This window comes from Agelaius tricolor, unplaced genomic scaffold (assembly GCF_023055355.1).
Source record: "Agelaius tricolor isolate 1412-34295 unplaced genomic scaffold, bAgeTri1.0.p SCAF_5, whole genome shotgun sequence".
NCBI lineage: Eukaryota > Metazoa > Chordata > Aves > Passeriformes > Icteridae > Agelaius > Agelaius tricolor.
The window spans coordinates 46559662-46582353 of NW_027269265.1; the positions used below are offsets into that span (position 1 = coordinate 46559662).

General features: G+C 41.8%; 1 protein-coding gene across 13 annotated transcripts in view; it reads left to right on the plus strand.

Moving 5' to 3' along the window:
* Window positions 1-22692, plus strand: part of BRSK2 (BR serine/threonine kinase 2) — a 304213-nt gene that overhangs the window by 152160 nt on the left and 129361 nt on the right. The window lies entirely within an intron of this gene.

The window sequence follows — 22692 nt, forward strand, 5'->3', positions numbered from 1 at the left end:
TCTGAAAGTTTATACTCAATTGTAACATGTTTGGACTTTACCTTTTTGGAATTTCATCGATGAATTCCCTCTCCTGCGGTACTGTGGATTCAAGCAGACTTCTAATGTAGACCAAAAGTTAGAATGTGAAATAGATAAGAGAGCTGTGTATAAATGGTAAAATCTGAATGGGACACTAAGCACTGACTATATTCCAGAGAAAAATAATAGGAATCTTTTTAAAAAACTTGAGCATTTATTTGGTGAGAGAAACTGTCTGGTATTTATATAAAACACTTTATTTACCTCGCTGATTTTCAGAGTAGGAGGCAAATCACTTAGCATGGCAAAGCGATCTCTCTGCTTTAGCTGTGTTGCATTACCTCGGTTGTAGTATGAAATCTGAGTAGTGAAACGGTGTGTTAGGCCCTTGTTTACACAGCCACATGCTGGAACGTGCCATGTTTTCTGTAAGATTGTACAGCATCTTTCTCAGGAGGAAATTACACATTGCATCGTGGTTCTCATTTTCAGACCCTTTGTGAGATTTTCTCTTTCAAGGATTCTGTTCTCTGTGCTCAGGAGGTTGGAATAACAGATGGGATTGAAGTGGTTTGCCCAGTTCTTACATAAATTCAGTAACCAGATGTCTTTTCAGGAATGCCCTGTGCCTGGTGGTCACAGACAGGCCCTGAGACTTCTATGTGAATTTAGAATACTGATAGCCAGTTTAATCCAGTCTGGCTGGAGGGGAAAAGTGCTGCAGCTTTTGGCAATCCCAGTGTGACCATTGCAAAGCATCCAGCTTGCTCTGTGGAGCCAGCAGCCACAGGGAGACAGCCAAAAGTGTGGCCAAGTCATTGTGGTGTGGTGACATTCCTACTTTGCGAGGCTTCCCACCAGCTTATCAGTTCCAGTGACTTTCTTTGCCAGTGGGCCGTGCAGAGCAGCCCCTGGAGCCAAATGATTCAAGACCACAGCTACTCTTCCAAGCTAGACCCAGATTGATGGATTTTGCTTTAATGTCTCCTTGGACAGAAAAGCTGGATCTGACAAACATGCACACCTGCCACATGACGCTGTAACAGTGCAGTGCTATGGCCATTTATCCTAGAGCATAAGGAGAAAGTCTGCTCACGGTGCTTTCAACATCTAAAGTGACAGGCAGAAGCATATACAGCAGGCTGCTTTCTTTGTCATCATTATTCTGTTTTGACTTGCTTCTTGTAGCCTTCATTTCTCCAGTGTTTTTGCAGTGTTTTATTCTGTATATTCAGGGAACTGTCCCTTCTCTCTGCAGCTGCTCTTCATTGAGCTGTGCAGAATTGAGAGGCATTTGGTAAAGTGCTTTCTAATCATAACGTTGTAGTATCGATATTTCTGGAGAGAAGAATTTGGAATTGTAGCAGCTGGTCTCAATTAGCAGAACTGCTGCTATGGAGATGATACATGGGCAGGCACAATGCAGCACAGGCTGCTGTAAATGTATCATCCAAGTGCTTACTGCCCTGTCAAGGGATGGGGCTGCTCAGTGCGCACACAGCCTTTTGCTTTGTCATGTCCTGACTGCTAAATGCAGGCCGGGGAGCAGTGTTCCTTTTCCAGCTCCAGCTTGGGCCTGTCTGGGATCCTGGCTTTGGGGCAAAGCTACATGTGTAATTTCACAGTTGAGGGACAAGGGTTGGTTTTGCTCTCACTCCTGCCTTCCCTCAACTGGTTAAAAGCTTCACTGGGTTTCTTCCGTGGAAACTCCGCTGATGTGGAGACCTGTGTCCCACAGTACTTCTGGCTTGCTCTAGCACAAATTGGCAGGAAAGATTTCAGAAAGCAGTGAAAGTGTGCTACAGGGAGCGTCTTGGGATTGAAATATAGTTCATTAATTTCCTTGAATCACATCTGGACCACTGACAGGGAAATTAGGCCCAGAATTCCAGAGTTGTCTATAAAGCAGTAACATTTCCTGAGCAGCCAGGTTCACTAATGATGGTTGCATTTTCAGTATCAATACAAGCATTTGGAGTTCATGACTTGAGGATATAAAGGTTAAAGCAAATCTTTCCTCTGATATGGCAAAAGCTCATTTGGAAACACTGAGGTTTCTTGTGGGATATACTCAGAAGAGTCCTTTCTCCTCTTTACTGTCTCACCAGTTCTCTTCCATTCCAGCCTTCCAAAGAATAAACAACAATAAAAAACCTACTCATTGGTGATCCATCAGACAAATCATTGTTTGGACAGACAGTGGTAGTAGAAGCAATAGGAGCATAAAGGGTGAAGAATGAGAAGGGGACAGCTGGCCTTGGTCTAATTACTGGAACATGCAGGCATCCTCAGAAAGCCACAGATGTCTCAGGCCTGATGACTGGAGCCCAGAGCTCCATATGTGTGCTTTGTGTCAGTGTGCCTTTTGTTTCTTCTGAGTCCTCCAGTGCTGGCCTTGAAGCAAGGCAGGTATTTCCAGGGTAGGGGATGGGAAAAAAAGCAGAAAAAGCAGTCCCACTGCTGTGGAGCTCAGTTGTATCAGGTGCTGAGTTTTGAGGAGGCTAATGAGCTCTATTTCCAAAAAATTCTGCACACAGTTCTCTGTGTTCTTAACCACAAAAGGTCTTGCAGCAATCACTTTTGGAGATCCCTGATTGCCTGGAATGATTGAGAGGAAGGATAGGTAGGAGAATCGAGCGTCACTTCCTCTTGGAACTGACAGGATAACTTATGGAAGTATACTTGTAAATAACTGCTGCTTTGCATGGTCTGTTCATCATCTCCTACTTCTTCCTGAGCTTCTACTTCAATGTTTATTTCTCTGCTACCTCATCCTACTTTAGAGTCTTTCCTCCCCTCTCCATTTTCTTTCAGTTGTTCTTTTCTCTTTTTTTAAGCTATTCATTCTTCATTCCCTTCCATTCTGTGACTTCTTCCTTTTTTCTGCTTTCCCTCTTTTGCTACAGAAAGTCATGTAATAGTTGTCATTGTTTGTTGCAAAAACTGCTGAAATGCAGCATGTCTGTCTGGTTAAGATGCCTGTTCTTCAAGGAAAAAAGTTTAGAAATTGGGCACAATTCAGAAAGTATCTGAGAGGGTAAGAAAACAATCAGAGGTCATGTTTATAAGACTCAGGGGACTTAGTTTATTAAAGAGAAAGCTAAGACATAGCTTAATTGTAGTCTGTAAATACTGATAAAGAGCATAGGCATGTGATAACAAAGGATCATACCCAGTCTTGGGTATGAAAAGCTGATTGGAAACTAATAGTTGTAAGCTGCAGGTAGATTACATGTTGAAAAACTAGGCCTGTTTGACCACTGGATAACGTTACTAATTGGAACAAGCCACCCAAAGCTCTAGTGAATTTTTCTCCTGAAAGACAATTAAACTTCAACTTGCACTGCAGTGTTTTTTTCCTAAAAACCAAGATCCTAGTTTAACTTCAGATGCTGGACTTGAAGCAGGAAGTGTAGTTGGTTTCCTGATCCGTGCTATGTGTTAGCTCTGATCAGATCAATGAGGCCTCTCTGGCCTGAAAATCCATAGAGCTGGGAATTTCAATTATGAAAATCTGAAAATCTTGACATCTCTGGGAAGTTCCATATCTCTGTCTGGGGCATAAAGAGATGCACTTGTGCAAGTTGTCTGTAGAAGCAGAAATTTAGGCTCCCCCAAGTGAATTTAAGAAGGCAATACTTGAGAACACCAGCTTCTACTTGAAATACCTTATTTTCAGACTTTTAAAAGAACAGACTGTGATATTGGGTGACCTAGCTGTCATCAACTGCTAACTGCAGGCTGGTCTACAGAAATCATTACCAGAACATCAGAACAGCATCAGGAAGAAGTTAAATCTGAAGCAGAAGTGGACTGAAGTTGGTTCAAATTCAGCTTTGATCACAACAAGGGCGTTTGCCTGACACTAACAAAGCCAAACTCACCAACACCAAACCTCAATTCCACCAAATCAATATTTTTTCTGATGTGTTCAATAGTGGCCTAATTGTTTCCCAGCTGCAGTATTTAGGAGTTTTGCTATTGACTGCAGTGGAAATAGTGTTAAGCTGTTGCTGAATCCCACTGAGTACTTCTAGCACTGTGTACAAATGAACAAAGAGACAAGGCCATGGGATATATCCTCAGTGAAATACATTTAAAGTACTCTAGAATATTGGCATACAAGATTTTGGAGGTGGTTATATTAAAAATAGCATTTATTGAAAAGAAGTACCAAGAAAAAGGTTTTAAAGAATTCATCAAACTTTCCAGGACTTCTCGATGCAGGAGCACTGTGCTAACTTGCTGACACTCATCTGTTATTCTTCTAATTGGCTGGCATATTGCTGTGAGAAGAAAATAACCCAGAAGACCTTGTACTTGTGGCAAAAAAAAGATGAAAGGATAAAGGAAATTAAATCACCCCAAAGCATGTACATGCTCATATTTTCACTTGCTGTTGAACATGTAGGTTTCAATGTATAAATGAGTATATTCATGCTTATACACTCTCATCCTCATTGTGGTTTATCTTTAACCTGGAGCATTGCCACATGCTTGCCAGCTTTTAGCCCTGGAAGAGAGCAGATTAGAGGTGTGTGACATGCATAGGCACTGAGCAAACTGCAGGAATGATTGGCAGCCATCAAAGACCAGGAGCGCACAAACGCAGGCTTAGCCCCTGTGCCTGTGACCCTTGTTCATATTCTAGTAGCAACCCAGTTAGCACAGCACAGCATCCTGTCTGCAAGTCTCTCTTCTGAGTTCAATGAGATAAAAAAGCACCTTGCAATATGAAAAATACGGGCAAAATGAAAGGGACTTTTTTCCCCCCGGCTCCTTCCTGCTAGAGGGAGTTTGGGATTAGGGATCTGTTACCGAATGTATAATGCAGAGTGTTTTGTTTTAAACTGGAGCTGCTGGGGAGTATTGAAAGCCTGTTCACTTGTCATCTGTTTGAGCATTTGAAGAAGTTGGGTAATTTTGTTTTCCTTCAGAGAATGACTCTCCACCTCCACTTTCCACCACACATACAAGGAACACAGTTAGAGGCATTCTTAAAGAAGGAAATCAAACGGGAATCACGAGCACATGATGTACCTGTCAGAGGAACAAACCTGTCAAGTGTGCATAATGCCTTTTGCTTTCTAAAGTTAGTATGATCAATTGAGGCATTTGAGCAAGCTATTAAAATAATTGGCCTTTTACAGCAGTCTGGCTCAAACCTCTATTGTACCCAAAATGTTCTACCCACAGCCTTGTGTGTGCAAACACATAGGCATAGACACTCTACCACTCTCATGTACTGGCTTGGTCATGCAGTAGTAAATGTCCCTCATGAGCCCAGGCCAGAGCTAGCTGAACTCAAGGAGTGCTTTTTACTTTTCATTTCAGTTGATTATAACCATAATGCCTCAATGGGAAGTAACTGCTCCTGGAGAGGAGACATCTGAATGTGCACAGCATTTAGTCCTCATCTACCTGTGAAGCTTCTCTCAATAATTAGCCAGTAAAATCGCTTTCTGTTCAGCTTTGGCTGTTTCCACTGTAATTGCAGTGTCCTTGCACTTGGAGTGAAACTTATAATAGTTTAACTTCGTGTTGATTTCCCTACTAAAGCTTCTGTGAATTCCCCTCTTCCATGGCCAAAGCTTAGTTTTATCAAAAGATGTTGGTTGGCTGAAGTGTTTTCTCTGAAATAACTTCATCTCAATGAACTCCCGATATATCAAAGTCTAGGTTTCTTTTGAACTGTCTCTGTATTTGTAGCAGGCTGTTGAAGAGTCCTCTTTGCATTTTACCCCAGCAGAGACCCTGGAAGTCCTGCCTGTTCATGACTCCCACTGCCTCTGAGCCTGATGTTATCATGCCAAGATACTGGAAGCCTTGAGACAGGCTCCAAGAGTCCACAGCTTTGGGGCAGACCCACCATCCCCAGCTAGAAAGATGTGTCCCTACACCACATGTGGGAATGGGAAGGCACTGGGATCCTCAGCTGTTGTCTGGCTTGAGGCTCATTTTTGGGGGAAGAACAAGCAGTAGGAGTTACCCTGAAAGGCAAGGGGAAACCGCAGGTGAAAAGACTTCTCGCTCCATTGTTCATTGGTTTGCATTTCACATTCCAGAATCTTGTCTGGAAGGCTCTTAATTCTTTTTTTCTTTCATCTCGAAAAGACAACCAGTGGCATCAGAACAGCTCTAGCAGTAAAGGGACATAAATCCTTGAGTAGATTGACTGAGACCACAGTTGGTTCAGGTATTTAACCCTGCATCATCATGTAGAATAAACACCGTAAATATCAGTAGACTGATCCACGCCAATTAAGGGATGTAGTCCATTCCTGTATGTAGCAGGCAAACCATTTGAGTAAATACTTTGTTCAAAGATTATCTTAAATTTTTGCTGAAACAACTGGATGGTGCCCTGTAAGCCAGCACTACCTTTCTGTAAGAAGTTTTTTCTCAGCACTGTTTAGTGTATGAGTTTCCCAGCTCAAAAAAAAAAAGTGTCCCTTAATGCATGTTTAACTGGTGCAGCTGAAAGCCAAGAACTGGCATTGCACTGTCATTTAGGGGATACAGGCTCTTCCTGTTTGTTTTGCATGCTTCTGTCCAACATGAACATTTTACTGATCGTTTGTTAGGTGTAAACCAGGCCTTACTCAGTCAATTCCCTGCAGTTTGTGCTATTAAGTAGTTGGCAGAAATTTAGGAAAAATCTGGGAAGGCCCAATCCCAGTGCAATTAACTGTTAGTTCCAGAGCTGTCAGATGGAGCTCAGTGCACTCTGCTGTGGGTTTGCTCTGCTGCTGTTATTGCATGTTGATCTCTGTAGTGGTGAGTTTTTAGGTATTTGAGTATTTTCTCTTTTACCAGGTGCTATTTTTGAACTTGCTGCCTTGCCTTCTGGCATCCTGATATGCTGTATCCACAGCTGGCATGGATTTAACACACTGGTCTGTTCATGAAGAGCCCTCCTGTAGCAATAAACCATTGTTTGCCCTCCCCTGCTGTGGATGCACACACCACACAGAGGAGACTCCTGAGTTTTAGTTCAAAATGGTGTTTCACATCCAACTCCAGGAGAATTTTCCAGGTGTGCCAACACTGAGAGAGCCCAAGCCCAGCTACCACACAGTGACAAAAATTGCAGTCATAGCATGGTTGATTTTTCTCCAAGGTGGGAGCAGAAATCGCTGCTTTGTCAGAACACCTGGTATTCTTGAATCCTGTGGTGTAATGGAACATGTTGTGCTCAGCTGCATGGGGAGGCAGCAGCAAAGGCTTTGTGTTATGTGAGGGATAATGGAGATGTTGCCTTAATTCTCTACAAACCATAGGGAAGGTGAGATTGAGTTTAATCTTGAACTTGTGCATCTCTTGCAGTCTCTCAGCATGCAGCAATTGCTTGAGAACATCTCTTTTATAACATCATGCATTGTCCCTAGTGGAAACAGCAACTTTTAAAAGTGGCAATAAATTCTGGGGTGCAGGCTGGCTTTTTCAAGAACACTTGGTGAAAACTCAATCAGGCAATCAAAGTCATTACCCTTTTGGGAAATTTGGAACTGGTGCTCCAGATTATGCTAAAATGAAGACGTTCAAAGTCTGGTTTTAGAACATTTTGGTAAGGCAGGGGTGAATAGCTGTCAACACTCAAGAAGAAGGATCTGGCCTATAAAACAGGATCACTTGTTCCTGTTCCTGGCATATAAACCACAGACACAAACGTTCTTCTACTGCAGCTCTCCCAAGTACCTCCTCTTCTGTACATTGGATAGGGAACTTGTGAGGGAATGTCACTGGTGCAAGGTGTAACACAGAGTGCAGGTCTGTAGTTTCTTTTCTACTTTTGGGTTTCCTGTTGGTCCAGGAGAAGAACATTCTTTATTATCTGTAAGTTTCAAATGCAGGCATAGCTACAGGAAATAAATAATAGCATTATGTATAAACCATGTTTCATCTCAAGTCCTTTCATAAGGAATTGGGCTGTGAAATTTAGCTTATTCCTCCAGTTCCTAATAGCTTTTTGCACCCTTCTGTACAGCTCTATATATCAACTGTAATCAAGACTAGAAGATCTGAAATGAAGTTGAGTCACCAGAATATGCAAAAACCATTATAACAAATGTATCAGGAGATGGGGATGGTGTTACTAGTTTTCTTCATTGTACCTGAAACAGATTTTCAACAGTCATTATACAAAAATATAGTTGTCTCATAAGAATTCCTGATAGATTACATTTTAGAGTGTTCTGGAAGTCTGGTTACACTGTCAGAAATGTCACCATGGATCCTTGTAATAGACTGGAATTTACTATTGCTCTGTGGTCAGAAATCTGGTGTGCATTTCTACATCTGTGTGTGTAGATGGTCCAACAGAAAGAACTTGCTGTCAATAGAGGGAAATTTCCTCCATCTGTAAAATACTTCAGCATAAAGTTCTTTTTTAGAGATCTTTCTTATATTTCCTTCCTAATACCCTGAAATAAATCCCCTCAGTCTAATGTTCTTATCTCTTTTCTTTGATGAATTTCCTCTCTTCACTCCTGCTCCCTCAGCTGCCCCTGAATTTCCTTCCTAAATCCCTTCTGTCCTTTGCTAACCTCCTGTTGTCCCTCACCGTCCACTGCAGCGCTTCCAAAGGAAAGACACACACAAGAAAGAGAGTACATATTATCCTCTAGGTATTATGGGTTCATTTTATCCTCATTTCCACCTCTTAAATCAATCCCTGATTTATCAAATCCAGAAAATAAAAACATTTACTTAAGAACAAATGGCTAAGGTCGTTGGACAGAGGGCAGTGTGGCACACAGCTGTTCTCACAGTCATTTGGGGCTGTGTTTTCCCCTCGTTTTCCTCTAGGAGTGTAAGCTGTGAGTTCAGCAGTCTCAGAGGAACTTGGACTAGGAAGTAGTCTTGTGGAGATACCTCAGAGTACCAGACTCCTTCTGGGCAGCAGTGCAGTCAAACTGGAGATTTGGTTGCTCTGTAGTACCTGAATATCCCCAGTATAGCAGGCAAGGTACCTGGGCCCTGCTCAGTAGACTAAATTTATCTATTTATCAGAATAAAGAGATGTATTTCAGAGGGACTGACATGGAAATCCAGCAGCTGGTAGAAAGAGATGTAAATGCTGCCTATAACAGTAAAGAACCCCCTCAGAGATCTGTTAACATCAAATCCTTCATTTTTGAGGAGAAATGGTATCTTTGCCTTCCTGCATTGCTGTGCAAGACTGATAGTGGTGGGAACACTTTTAGGAAAAAGCAGCAGCTAGCAGTGCTTGAGGACATGGTACCTGCTTGGTGTTGGGCAAAGCCACTTGCTGCTGGTGCACTGAAAGGGTGTGTATTTCATTTTGCCCTCCTGCTAACTGACCTGGGTTTTTGGCAGACACCAATGATTTAGTGTTTCTCTGCGTTTGTTTGGCTGCAGATGCAGCTCAATACAGATTGAGCCAGGGTTCAGAGTCTCAAATGTCAAGTCTGGGGCTGATGACATACTGCCTCAGGAAGAGAGGAGATATTAAGGATGGAGAAATCTAAGACAGACAGATTGTTAGAGTTTGCAGGAGTGAAATATTGGACAAATGTGCAGAATCATAGAAACAAGGGTTGAAAGGACCTCTGAGGGTTTGTGTAGTCCATCCTCCCACTCAAACAAGAACCGCTGTTGCCATGGGTCAGCTTTAGCTTTGTCTGTCTTGGTTTTGAAAATATTAGGGGATGAGATTCATCACCTTCCCTGGACAGCCTGTTTCAGTGCTGCCTTGCACTCCTAGTGGTTTAATTCATCCCTAATATCTAACCTGAACCCCAGTGCAGATGTGAGGAGAGAGATTGACCAGCTATTGTGGCTGTTGGTTCCAGCAATAAATAAACTTGTGTCAGTTATCAAATAAAGACTTCAACCAATTTTTAAAAAAATCTATAGGAGCTGAAAGAAGAAACACTTCAAAGCTGTGGAGACAGTATGGTATGTTGCAACCTCATGGCAGAAACAACTGATCAGTGAAGTTAGGAGTCATGCCACAAAAATTTAGTATGAAAAGGGTCAGCAAAATCAAAATTGATGTGTAAAACTGAGAATCAACAGGCCAGCGTACAAAGAATGGGAGTCTCAACAGCTGAAAATAAACATAGCAAGAAGTGGGTTTAGGACTGGTTCAAAAGCTGCTTTACTGAGGGGATGCTGAGGCTTAAGCAGCCTAAAGGAACTCATGGTAATGATCACATTTCATTTTTGGTTTGAATACCAACAAGAGAGCAACCACATTAGCAGGCAATGGAGGAATACTCTCTTAGAGCCTGCCTGGAGACTTGAGAGGTGAGATCTGCAGGAGGTAACACTGGAAGTAAGATCACAAGTGCACTGGACTGGAATAAAGGACATGACAACTGAATTTCTGTGATTTAAGTGTTAGATACAAATCAAATTCTAGATATAGACAAGTTCTGTGGGTATAGTTTGAGGAACAGCTAGCAGACAATAGATGAAATAATTAACATATTGACATACCTTCACTGCACTTCTAGAGAGGTCTTAGCTATTTCTGACTCTTTCATTTCTCGCTCTCTCAAATTGCTGGTTCTCACAGAGACTTGACCTCCATCGTCTATCATCCCTCCAGCTGTCCCTTTCATTACAGTTTCTATTTATCTTCCACTTGTTTTCCAGGTGCAGATCATTAGAAATGCTTGGTTTCTCTCCCCTTATTTTTTCACATTTTTGAACAGCAATACCATTTGTACAATTCGTAATTTCTTCCTTATTGCTATAACTGTCTACTACTCATGTAAGTACAATTTTCTTCTCCTGTTTTGATTCTGAGTTCTCTATGTACCACTCCTTAGATTACCCCACAGCCATCCTTCTTTAAAGCTATAACCCCCTCTGATAGTTCTGTATCCTCAGACCTTAAGCTATGAGATACTACTACACGAATATATGCCTTAGAAACTTCCATTTATCTTTTCTTCAAAAGCTTTTTAAATTTAAAGAAAGCTAGGGGTTGTGTGCATCCTTAACCTGAAATAAGATGCCACAATCCTGCTATCATTGTCTAATAATCTGATACCCGCTCTCTGGCCTTCAGTAGGGCAGAATTTAACATAGCCTGATTTAAATAAAGTGTTGTAAATAGCCAGTCAGAATCATCAGGTCCTTTATTTGCATATGTGGTTTTTCAAAGTTACAATATCTCAGCCAGGGTACATCAGCACTTCAGGCATTATTTTTATGGTCAGAAGTACAAATGCCTAGACCTGCAGCACACAATGTAATGGGAGATTTGGGACAGCCAAGCAGAATTAAAGAATTCAGGGCATAGCAAAAAGGTTGTCTTGATAGATTTAATACATATACTGATGTTTAGATAACCTAAGCTTAGAGCCTATAGTTAATCCGTATAGAAATTAAGAATGTGTTTCAGGATTTTATAGGCCAGGCATGTTCCTGAGAGTATGTTTCAATGAATTCGTTTTCATTATGAGATTCAGGAAGCTAATCATGTTGTAGTTGAAAGATGAGGATTGCTCCTGGATGCATGAGAATGTATTGGTGGGAATTTTTAAATGGATTTAGTAGACAATAGATGACAGGTATTTATCACCTGGTGAACAAGTAGCATATGACGTAATTCTGCTACTCATAGTGGAAATAACTTTCATTAATTTTCAATCGAGACTTCTGTGGCTCAGAATGCATATAAAACATGCTAGTCTAATTTCAGAGTTATCATAAGAGGATTCTACTCCTGTTGGATTCAGCAGAACTGCAGCTAATTTCTGCAGGAGTTCTTTTTATGCTGTGTCATCCATGCGATGAAGCTCAGAGGCTCCCTGATCCTCTCGCTGTGATAAATAATTTTTACTCACCCACGGGCATTTTCACTCCACCCATTTTATGCATTTTCCAAGCCATAACCTCCTTCTTCTCAAACAGATGATTTGATTTTAGTTCATTTTATTTTTAAGTGATTTCCTGGGAATGGGACGGATTTCCATGCATGCAGAATGAGTGTTAAACTGAATCCTCATTATAGTAACATCAAGTGGCTGGTTTAAACTGCTGACCACCCATCTGAGTCATTATGCTAAATGTTCTTTGCTCCTGGGCACCTCCCTCTCTGTGCATGCCACAGTGATGTGAGAAGGAACACAGAGGTTCCTGTGGGATCTTGACGTCTCACCCAAAGCACCAAAGGGCATGGACTGCATGGCTTTTTAAGTTAATCTCTTCCCATAGACTTGAATTCACCCCATGGGCCTGCTGGTGCAGTGCAGTCACAAAAATACACAGATGAGAAAACTGGAGTAGATCTGGAATAAGTTGTAATCAGTTGCTTGTAAATGTGTAGGTATAGTTTAGAAATTGCACCTTTGAAAAAGCAGTGTGCACGTAGCATGGACCCTAAATGGCTTCCTAAAATATACTGCAGCATAGAACACACACAGTGCATACCTGATGGTACCTATATGGGCTTCAATTCCCATGGAGGATGTGTGACTGCTTCATGAAAAGCCAGCTTTGGAGGCAGCAAAGATCACAATACTGTGTCAGAGGGCCTGTTGTCCTTCAGCCATTCACAGCTTCAAACCCTAAGGTGGCACGTTTCTCCCCGTTTGTGTAGTAATTTGCCTTTCATTCCTCTTTGCTGTTGCACACACCCTGGTAAGTCTGGCACTTGCTTTGGGATGTGTGCTGGCCATCTGCTAGGAGGTATGTGTAAATATGTGCATACAGTGCTTTCAGCAGGGCTGCCTTCTTTCAGGTCTTGTTAAGTACAGAATCTGACAGGATACTGCACAGGTACAGACCCCTCCGCTCCTCAGCGTGTGAGGCTGCAGTCTTGGTGGATTCCCAGCACTTCCAGGGAATTAGCTCCACAGAATAGGTTAGCTGGAAAATATATTTAGCCTAAAAGCTAAGTAGGAAACCCAAGGGAAAACAGACTTTGTGGCAGCTGTTTTCCTCCCCTGGACTGCTCTGTTTTCACTTTGTACTGTAACTCTCTCTTGCCCTCAGTTAACCAGTTCTTGATACCTGCCCAACTTTGCAAAATCAACCACTTAATCACAGACAAAGACTGAACTTTCTTCTTCCTGGAACAGTTCAGCCCCTGAGCCTTTGGTTCTGTTTGTCTTTCTCTTCACCTGCTTTTGCATTTCCCTAGCTCTGTAATCAAACTTGTTTAAAATATCTGCAAGTTTAGTGCATTTCTGTTCTATATTATTCCCTATAACGATGAATTAGCATGAGTGCAAAAATGGGGCCAGTTTTCTGTTTTCATGTAAGGAATCCTAGGCTGCAACATTATAAATGGTTACTTCAGAAAACCTGGAGCTGCTAGTGGGTAGAGACTAGGCAGGTTTCAGCTTTGAAGTAGGCTGGGACTACTTTTTGCCTTGCTTTGTCACAGTATTCATATATCCATACGAAATAGGGAAAGTTCTGCTCAGTGTCTCACCTGTGCTCTAGTTCTTGTTTGATAACATATCCACAGCTCATTTCCATTATTTTCTTTTTCATTCACTTTCCACTATAAGTTGAACAAATGATACACTTAACTGACAGACCGTTTCATCTTTTTCTGCTACCCTTACTCTTTTTTTTTTGTGCAAATAACAGATCAGACTTTCCAAGTAACTTTCCAAGGAACTTTCCAAGTTCCTCATGTCACAGTAGTGTCAGAAATACAGTGAGTGACTAACTGGACTACGAAAAGTCTATTTTCCTGTTTGGGCTTCATGTGGCAATCCCATCTCAGCTAAGACTTCCAGTGTTGTGGAAAACTATTCTCTTGCAAGGTTTCATAACCATTCATTTTCCTGCAGTGAATTCTCTTTAATTTGTGGTTTTCCCTCCTCATTTACTAACCTGTGACCAATCCCTTCATCCATTCTCTTGTATCCCAGGGATCTCTTTCAAATGTTAAGCACCTTGGGAAGTCTTTGCTGGGGATGTTTTCTGTCAAAGCCAGTGGACAGCTGAGTAACTGCAGGTTGCATAACTGGCAGTCTGGCCCAATGTGTCTTTTCATAGGAAAACAAGACAAAGCAGATGCTAGAAACAGGTCATTGTTTTATGATCTGCAGAGCTCCCTGCTGTCTACAGCCATGCTTTATGTTACTGTAGGACAGTGCTCTCTGTTTCAGAGGAGTCCTGAGCTTGAGCTGGAGAAGGAGAGGTGTTCTGGGAGCTCTGAACTTTGGGACATCCCAAAGCAGTTACTTCCCAGGTACCTTCTGCCTTTTTACTGGTTCTGTTCTCATATGGGACTTCAGGAGTTTCATCCAGAATTGTGTGGGTACTTGGACAGTATCCACAGTGTTGAGAACTCTTCTCCACATGTTCTTCTATTATTCTGGCAAAGCTCTTGCAGTATGGAGCCAGCAATAGTAGCTTGGTGGAAGCAAACTATAACCAGTGCTGCCTTCTCCTCCTTTTCTGTACTGATGTGGGCTTATAACCATGCATTCCTCTCACCCAGTTGTTTTGGGGTCTTGAAAGCTGGACTGAACATAGTTAGCCAAATAAGAAGAGTAGGCTTGGTGCTGATATGTAGCAATTTATCAAAGCAAAGCAGTGACCAGCTTTCCCATTTCAACTCTGCTGTTGCGTATGAATTTTAGAGACAGGCCTCAATAAAGCTCTTATTTATGTACAGTGTTTATAGTTTGCTATTTGATTTAGGGATCTCCCAGTCATCTCATCTGCAATACAAGGCTCTGCTTTGCAGAGTTTATCACTACAGTCAGAAGGCAGCTTCTCTCCAAAAAGAGCTTGCCTGTGACCTTGAGTGTTCTTGCGGTTGTTAGATGCTTGTGCAGGTTTCCTGAGGAGCTGGAAGAGCCAATTTTGCAGTATGATTCTGCTTCTAAATGTGTCTGTAAAAACCAACGGTATTTTAGGTTTTCCTGTTTGTTTGTTGTTGGGGTTTTTTTCTCCATGCTTTGTAGCTCAAATTTGTCCAAGCTTGCAAGTGAGAAAAAGGATTTTCCATTTGCTTGTTTCAGAAACTCACGTACTTGGCAGAGGTACCTGGAGGTAAGGCTTTTGCACCTGAAGGTTAGCTGTTTAGGAACCAAAGCAGGTATTACCCTATCATGGCTGTGCTTACTCTGCAAGGATGATAGGAGTGTTTAAACCTTCTTTGTGTCATTTGGCTACGCAGAATTGTCTACGAATGCTCAACAGGGAGCAAGAGGAGGTTCTTTTAAAGCTGTGCCAGCCGCACTGTGAAAGTGCTTACGCAATACCAGCTCAGCACTGCTGTTGGGAATAGAGCCCTGCTCGTTCCTCTCACCCTGCGCCAGGCAAGCTGAACCAGTGAAAATTGTGTTTTCATGCTGTCACTGCATCGACGGTGGGGACTTCTGTGGCTGTAGCTTTTTTTAGTTCCGTGTTGTCATGCCACTGTCTGAATATAGTCATGTTGGCAGTCCCCTGAAGTGCAGCCACTTTTCTGGCTCTAAGGATGCTTTTAAGCTAACCTATTATGGAAAGGCATTACCTACCCCCTCAGAGCAGGAGACAAATCTTTCCTGATTTTCCTCAGACTACCAGAATCATTTAATTTGAGAAAAGGATAATCAAAATAAGACACTGCATGATAATCAGAAAATGTGGTCCTGCAATGCAGCATTATGAAAGAAAGAAAAAAAAAAAAAAAGGCAAGAGAGCAAGAGGAAACAGAGCAGTTTATCTCCCTGCACCATACTGGGGAATTCAGAGCAAGAGAATTGTGTATTTGGGTCAGCTGAGTCCTAAAGGAGAATTCTCATGCAGTATTTTCAACCCATTTTCATTTAGGGTTGCTGAAGATGCCAAACCTTAAAGGGGCAAATATTAATAAGAAATAATCCTATAGTTGTGAACTGCCTGTTCTGTTACTGCTGCTATAAGGCAACAAAGCAGCTGGGGTATGTCTGCATGATGCAACACAGAGTCATGCAGAGACACCTGAGTTAGCTCCACATGTGCCCATGTGGGGACAGAAACATGAGAGTCATATCAGGGCAGCACTCAGCTTGGGCTCATTAGACAGCTTGTCTGGAGCTAGCTGAGACATCTCTGCCCAGCATGGAAATTTCTTAGTTCTTGTCTGAATGACCTTTGGCTTTATGTAGGCCTGCCACAGCTCACTCAAATTCTGAGGAAGTCTTGCCACTGATCTTGGTGGATTTTGGAACAGACCTGGACATAATTTCAGAAAGGTGTTCCTCAGCAGGGTTATGCTTGTGTCTGGCATGCTGGGTACCTCTTCTGCATGGGGTTCTGCCGGGTCAGGAGAAGAATTTGCACGGGACAGTGGGAATGGTCAATACAGAAAAGAATCACACTGTAAAACATAACTCTAGTGAGAAAGTGTTTAGCATGAAGTAATCTTCTGGGAGATTCTGTGTGAAATAAGAACAAAGTCAAATATTAATTCCTCCAAACATCTTCATCCAACTCCTGTTACTTCAGTTTCATTGCAGTAACTTCTGCTTTAATGCTTTTGCTTATCTTTGCCCCAGGCATTTTACACTTGTCCAGGATGCCCTCCACTCTACCACTGCCAGGGTCAGTTCAGCTTGGAAAAATCTTTTGCAGATCCAAGTTTTTACTCTAAACTAAGAGATCCAGAGAGAACAAAGGCTTGCCCACATCTGTGCTTGGTAATGACAACTTTTTATAGCAAGCCTGACCCAGACCCCCTTGCCCCCAGACCCTTCTTCAAGAATATGAGCATTTAAAAGAAACACACAAATATATTTACAGGAGTAATCAAAACTTTATTTTACTGTGTGAGGCTAGTGAAGAACAAATTGACAACTGAATTTAGACTGAATTTTCTAAAACTTGTATATTGTACATCAGTTAAGCAGTCTAGCCTGTGTGTGTGTTGAAGGAAAGGTGACTTGGTTCCTTCCTTCTTTTAAGATTCAGGGATAGGAAAGGATGTTTGAGACGATCTCTCTGATGTCCAGATCACTAGGTTTTAATCCAGACAGATTTTTTAAGAGATGTAAAAGGTCTTACAGTGTTTTAATGTGCCAGCTACAGATTGGCCCAGAAAAATTTCATTTGTTTACAGAAAATCCATTGTAATGGTACAACAAGAATACTTGTGCTTTTCTATTCAGAAATTACTGGAGTCAGTTTGAGCTTTTGATGTAGGCTGTAGTTCTGCCTCTTCCTGAGGGTCTCTCATGATTGCTATTGCAGATATGTTTAATCACCTGGGTTTAAAACAGGCTCTGTCATGTCCTTTGCCTGGTGATCTATTCCCCATCTTTGTTTTCACAGTGTCTGAGGGCAACACTGTGCTTTGTCTGCTTTTCCAAATATCCTAACATGAAGTGAACATGAAGCAGCTGTGAACTGGGGCTGGACACTGTGGCAGTGGAGTTGGAGTAATGCATGTGTGTGAACTGCTTGCGATTAATATCAAGTGTGTCTTTTTTTAGCAAGAAGCTGTCATCTTCAAAGTTCCCCCCCCACCACCACCACTTCATCTTCCTCATTAATTTTAATTTTTTTTCAGTCTTCCTGTTAAAAATGAATACTTAATGAGTGCTTCTGCTATTTAAAATGCCTCAAATTCCCTCCGTAATGATGCCTCTCCATCAAACTGAAAACACATTCTTTGTAAACAAAAAACAAGACCTTGTGGCATGCAATTTGCATACCTTCTGTGGCATCTTTTAATTTATAGTATTGAAATTTATTTTTAATTTCTTTCTATCTGTTTCATTCTGGCTGTGCTGCATGAACACATAATGTTGATGGTTAGTTGTCGTTTATTTTTTACTTGGCCTCTGTTAAAAAGCTGTTCCTATAAAAGCAGCATTTGTATTCTCTCTATTTCAGAAGTTTGAATAAAGTTTGACTTCTTATCAGCCAATTATTCTTCTCTAGCACCTGTGTTTTGCTATCATGTTAAGCTATGGAAAGATATTTCAATAACTGCTTTTGGTATTTTTAAAATCTGTTCCTGTGCTTGGGCAGAAGTTTTAATCCCATTGACATGGACAGGAATAAATTAATTAGCCAATAAGTTCAGGCCAGATTGATATCAGAACAAGTTTTGTAGTACCCAGCTTTTTATATGGGTACATACAAAAGAAAATTAGTCTCTTTGTAGTAAATTTATTGTGTCTTTGGATTAGCCATGATAGCCAGGAGCTGTGGCATGGAAGCAGAAGGCAAAGTTTGGGAAGAAAATCCAGCAGTGTATGGATACCTTTCAATGCAAGTGGACTTTATAGTGAGTACAAAGGTGCACTGTCAATTCCCTGTGTATGTTATGTGGCAGAGGCCCATATGGTGGTGGTCAGCTCTGTGCAACAGTGTTGAGAGCAAAAAGAAATCAGTGTTGCTTCCTTAAATGGGTCACTTGTCCTCAAATCTTCAAGGTCAGCTAATCTTGTGAGACACCAACATATTGCATAGCAAAGTACTTTTAAATAGGTGGCATTAAAAATTACCTGTCAATTAAATGAGTGTGCTCCAAACTTCTGAGTTGCTTTCCTCACAGCTTTCAGACTGACACAAATTTTACCTGTCTTAATTTCAAGGAGCCTTAGGAACTAAAACCCGTTTATCTGAAAATCACTGCTTTGAGCTCTTCAGCTAGATGCTTTGCAGGGGAAAGAATAAATTTTCAAATAGTTTTGTTTTCTATTGTAGCCATGTCTTTTACTCCATTTTATTGTTGTTAACTGTCTGGACTTTATAACCAGTTGCTTCTTGACACCAAGGATGTAAACAAAGACCATTAGGGGAGAGAGGAGCTGTCCATGGTATAAAAGAAGACATTGTTTGTACATCAACAAAACTGTGACAGAAATTGAGAGGCTTCCTAATGGAAGCCAAACAATTATTCATGCAGCAGAGGAGGATGTAATTTCCAATCTGAAGCACTTTAGGGGCCTCCATCTACCTTTTGCTGTGTGCTGGCTAGCATCTCATTTCCAGGAGTTATTCTGCCTCTATCAGCACAACTGTAATCTGCACCCAGTGCTGTGCTGGCCTATAAATCACTGCAGCCAGTTACATGCTCCAAGTTATTGTGCACAGTCTGAATGCACTACCAAGGTCCCTTCCTGCCAGCACTCAGCTTCCAGGAAAGGCAGTTCTGTTTTCCCTTGCTAAGACTTTAATTTCTGGTTTCCATCTTAATTTCAGACATCTGCAGTCTGGTATAGAGAGCTCTGTACAACCCAATTTCCTCCTTGCTTGGCAATCAGTGAGATATAAACAATCTACTGCTTTTGTTATAATAAACCCTCTGCAGTGTTTACTGTAGATAGACCCAAGTCTTTAAGTTGTGCTGGCGATAGGGAACTGTAAAATTGGAAATGCCTTTTTAGTATCTTTTGTCTTTCTTGCTGACCTAAATGCAAAGTTCTCTGGAGCATATTCCTCAGCAAATTTGGTTATTATATGAATTTCAAAGGAATTTAGGAGGGGTTTCTGCTTCCAGGTTCACAATCAGGATGCTAGTTTGTGAACTTACTGAAGCTTCCATGAATCTGTTTGTCAGCATTACAGTGATGCATTTGGGACTCAGCAATTTTTCAGAAACATGTTATTAGCAAAACCATTCATATTAGCTGCTGGTTTATATTCACTGTTTCGTGTCCCTTGTTATCTTGGTTATATGGGTTACCCCCTCCTTAGCTGACTAGGTTTTTTAAGCAGGAGAGAGAGAAGAGGTAAATAAGGAACAGTGTTTGTCCCTCTTTTCACATAAATAGTGGATAAGCACAGAAAATAATGCAATCCCTCCGACAATGAGAAAATATCTTGCCTGGTGGTGCTCAGAAAGACCAGATAGAAAGGGACACAGAGAACAAAGTGATCAGTAGGTTCTGCACAGGCACTGTCTTGCTTCTTTTTAATTGTTTATCTTATTTTAAATTGTTAGCAGCCAACACTGAGTGAAATAATAACCAAACGTGCAGAAATAGCCTTGTAGTGTGAAGGACGAGGGTGGCAATCAGAAGGAAGGGCTGGAAACTCTCCCTCACAGCTCATGGACTATGCAGCTCAGAAGGAATGAAGATGTCTTGCTTTTTGGTGCCTTTTGCCTTTGGCATGCTGCTCCTCAGCTCTTCTCTTTTTCTCATGGGTCCATAATGTAGTAAATAAGTTTTTGGGTTTTAGGGATATTCTGCCCAAGACAGAGAGGCTGAGTGTGGGAGAACAGAAACGTTCTCCAGATTTTTTACCAATGTTTTTAGACTACTAAACAGGAATCAAAACCTGCTCTTCATTGTGCCCAAAAGTGGGACTGGGGGCTCTGGTCTCCTGCAGTGGTTTAGGATGTTAACATCCTCTTACTGCTCATTACTGTTCCCATCTCAGAGCCAGCAGAATAGAAGGACCATCAGGCACATTAGCTTTTAAATTAGCACTTTAAATTGATATAGACAGTGAATGGGAGAGGCTGAGGTTCAGGCACAGGGTTCAGTTGTATTGATTCTGCTGAAGGATTAAAAGAAGGAATAAAGAGGGTATGTGGATGCAAGGACAGCTGACACACATGGGGAGGTGAGAGAGAGTTGTTAGTAGCCTAACCTTGTTATGGGTTAGCCCCAATAGTGGCTGGTTTGGGGAAGTTTCGAGGAGGGGAGGTTCTTTGTCGTTTCTGAAGGTCAAAAAAGAAACTTGTCCAGAGTCTTGGGTCTGAGGTCTGTATTTTAATCACTGTTGTTCACAATGGCAAGCAAGAACAGAACTTCTCTTGTATCTTGTTTGAAATTTTGTGAGGTTGACTATAGGACTTGTGTAGATATGGAAGCTATCTGGAATAGCTGTTCAAACAGAAGCTTCTTATAACACCTCAGAACCGGACATCTCATTCTGGACCAAGATTTTTTTTTAACTTTTTTTTAATTTTTTTTTTTTTTTTTTTGGTCATAGAATGTAATACCCTTTCAATTTTCTGCTGAACAGGGAAAGTTTTTAGTACACTTCCTGTGCAGAACAACTTGAGAATGCTTATTTTTTTCTAAAATTTGCTTTTTTGTGTAAAGAGGGAGCTAGACACATAGATGTGAGGAGAATGTCCTTTATCCTGTAAATTCTAGAGGAGAAAGAAAACTGCTTTACAAAACTAAATCCAGCCCCAATAAGAAATCATAGGCAAATTCAAAGGTACAGAAGTGTAAACTCTACCAATTGCAAGTGAGTGGCCTTTTATGGTAAGTTTGAGAGCCTGATCTTGTCACGTTCCCAGTTCATAATAAATGCAACCCTGTGATTGCAGCTACATCATGTGCCTGAGAGCACAGAAGGCACACTGGGAGGTGCTGATCAGGTGAGGCTAAGTGTTAGGACTGCAGTTGCAATTACAATCCCTAGTAAATCTACTCCTGGTTTTGGGCCACAAGGGTATTTATCCTAAGGAGAAAATAGGCTGTTTTCTCTAATGTGTTGTGGGGCTGGGGAATAATGTGGGAGGGAGCTCTTCTTGGAGCAGAGTAGGTTTGGCTTTAGTTTGTGTGCCACCCTTCCTCCTATTAATTTGACAAATTTTGTTCTGTGTATTTTAAATAAATGGAGGACTGTATTTAGCTGAACTTCTCCCAAAAAGCACAAGTTTCTGAGTACAATCTGTGAAGTTTTCTCTTTCAATATCTCTGTTGCTAATAAAACCCATAACTGCAGCATGATGCAGTTTCCACCTCCCTCTCTTTTCTGTGGGAGCTGCTTTTCATGTGAACTGAGGTAACCCATTTGTAGAGTCCCCACCAGAGTCTAAACCTGTTTCCTCATTGAGGCTTTCTGGTTTTGGGGGCCTGTGGAAGGCACACCTTTAGCAAGCTCCATGCATTCTGCCCGTCCGAGGCTCTGACACATGCTTAAATGCCGTTCTTACCAAAGCCGATCAGTTCCAGGCTCTGTCTCTCAGCAAGAGCAGCTGTTTGTTTCCTAAAGGAGAATTCCCACACCTGCATCAGCTCCATCTCCACCACACTGCCTCTTGCTCTTTTCCTTCCCTTCCAGCAGCTCTTCCAGCTAGCAGGAAGCCAAAGCCAGAGATGCCTGTGGCCTGTAGGCTCTGTGTGCCACAGGCCAGCTCGGAGGGATCCTCGTGGTCCGGCGGCTGAGGGAAATGTCCGCAGGCCTGGCAGCACCAGGGATGGCTGAGCAGCTGACTGCTGGCCTTGGGCAAGACACTTGACCTCAGCATGCCTCAGTTAACCCAGCTGGAAAATTGGGTAAAAAGCAGAAACCTTAATGCTGTCTCTGAGCGGAGTTCTCCTGGGGAAAGATAAAAATGGCAGGAAGGTGGGTGTTTACTGCTTTAGGCTTATGAATTGCGTGAGGTATTTGGATGACTGGAAGTGCCAACTGGTGTAAATAGCTAGTGCCCAGGTGCACGTAGAGAATGGTGACAGGAAATGATGGCCCTGCTCCCTCAGGAGAAGCACACTCTGATTTTTACTCAGGTCAGGAACAGGCCATGTTTGGTGGGAGGCAGTGACCAGCTGTGACTGCAGTTTACTGAATAGCTGCTGAGCTCAAAATGCTTTTCCTGGTGTATTCTTTAGAGATCTGGTATTCTCTATCTGAGGCATCCCAGATTTGGCTGAAATATTGGGAGACTAGGATATGAATGAGAAATATAATGGGCAGAATTCAGTAGAAAATTCTCTGTGATTTACCTGTAACTGTGAAGTAAAAACAGGAAGAAAGGAAAGAAGGGGAAGGGATTAGATACTACAACTG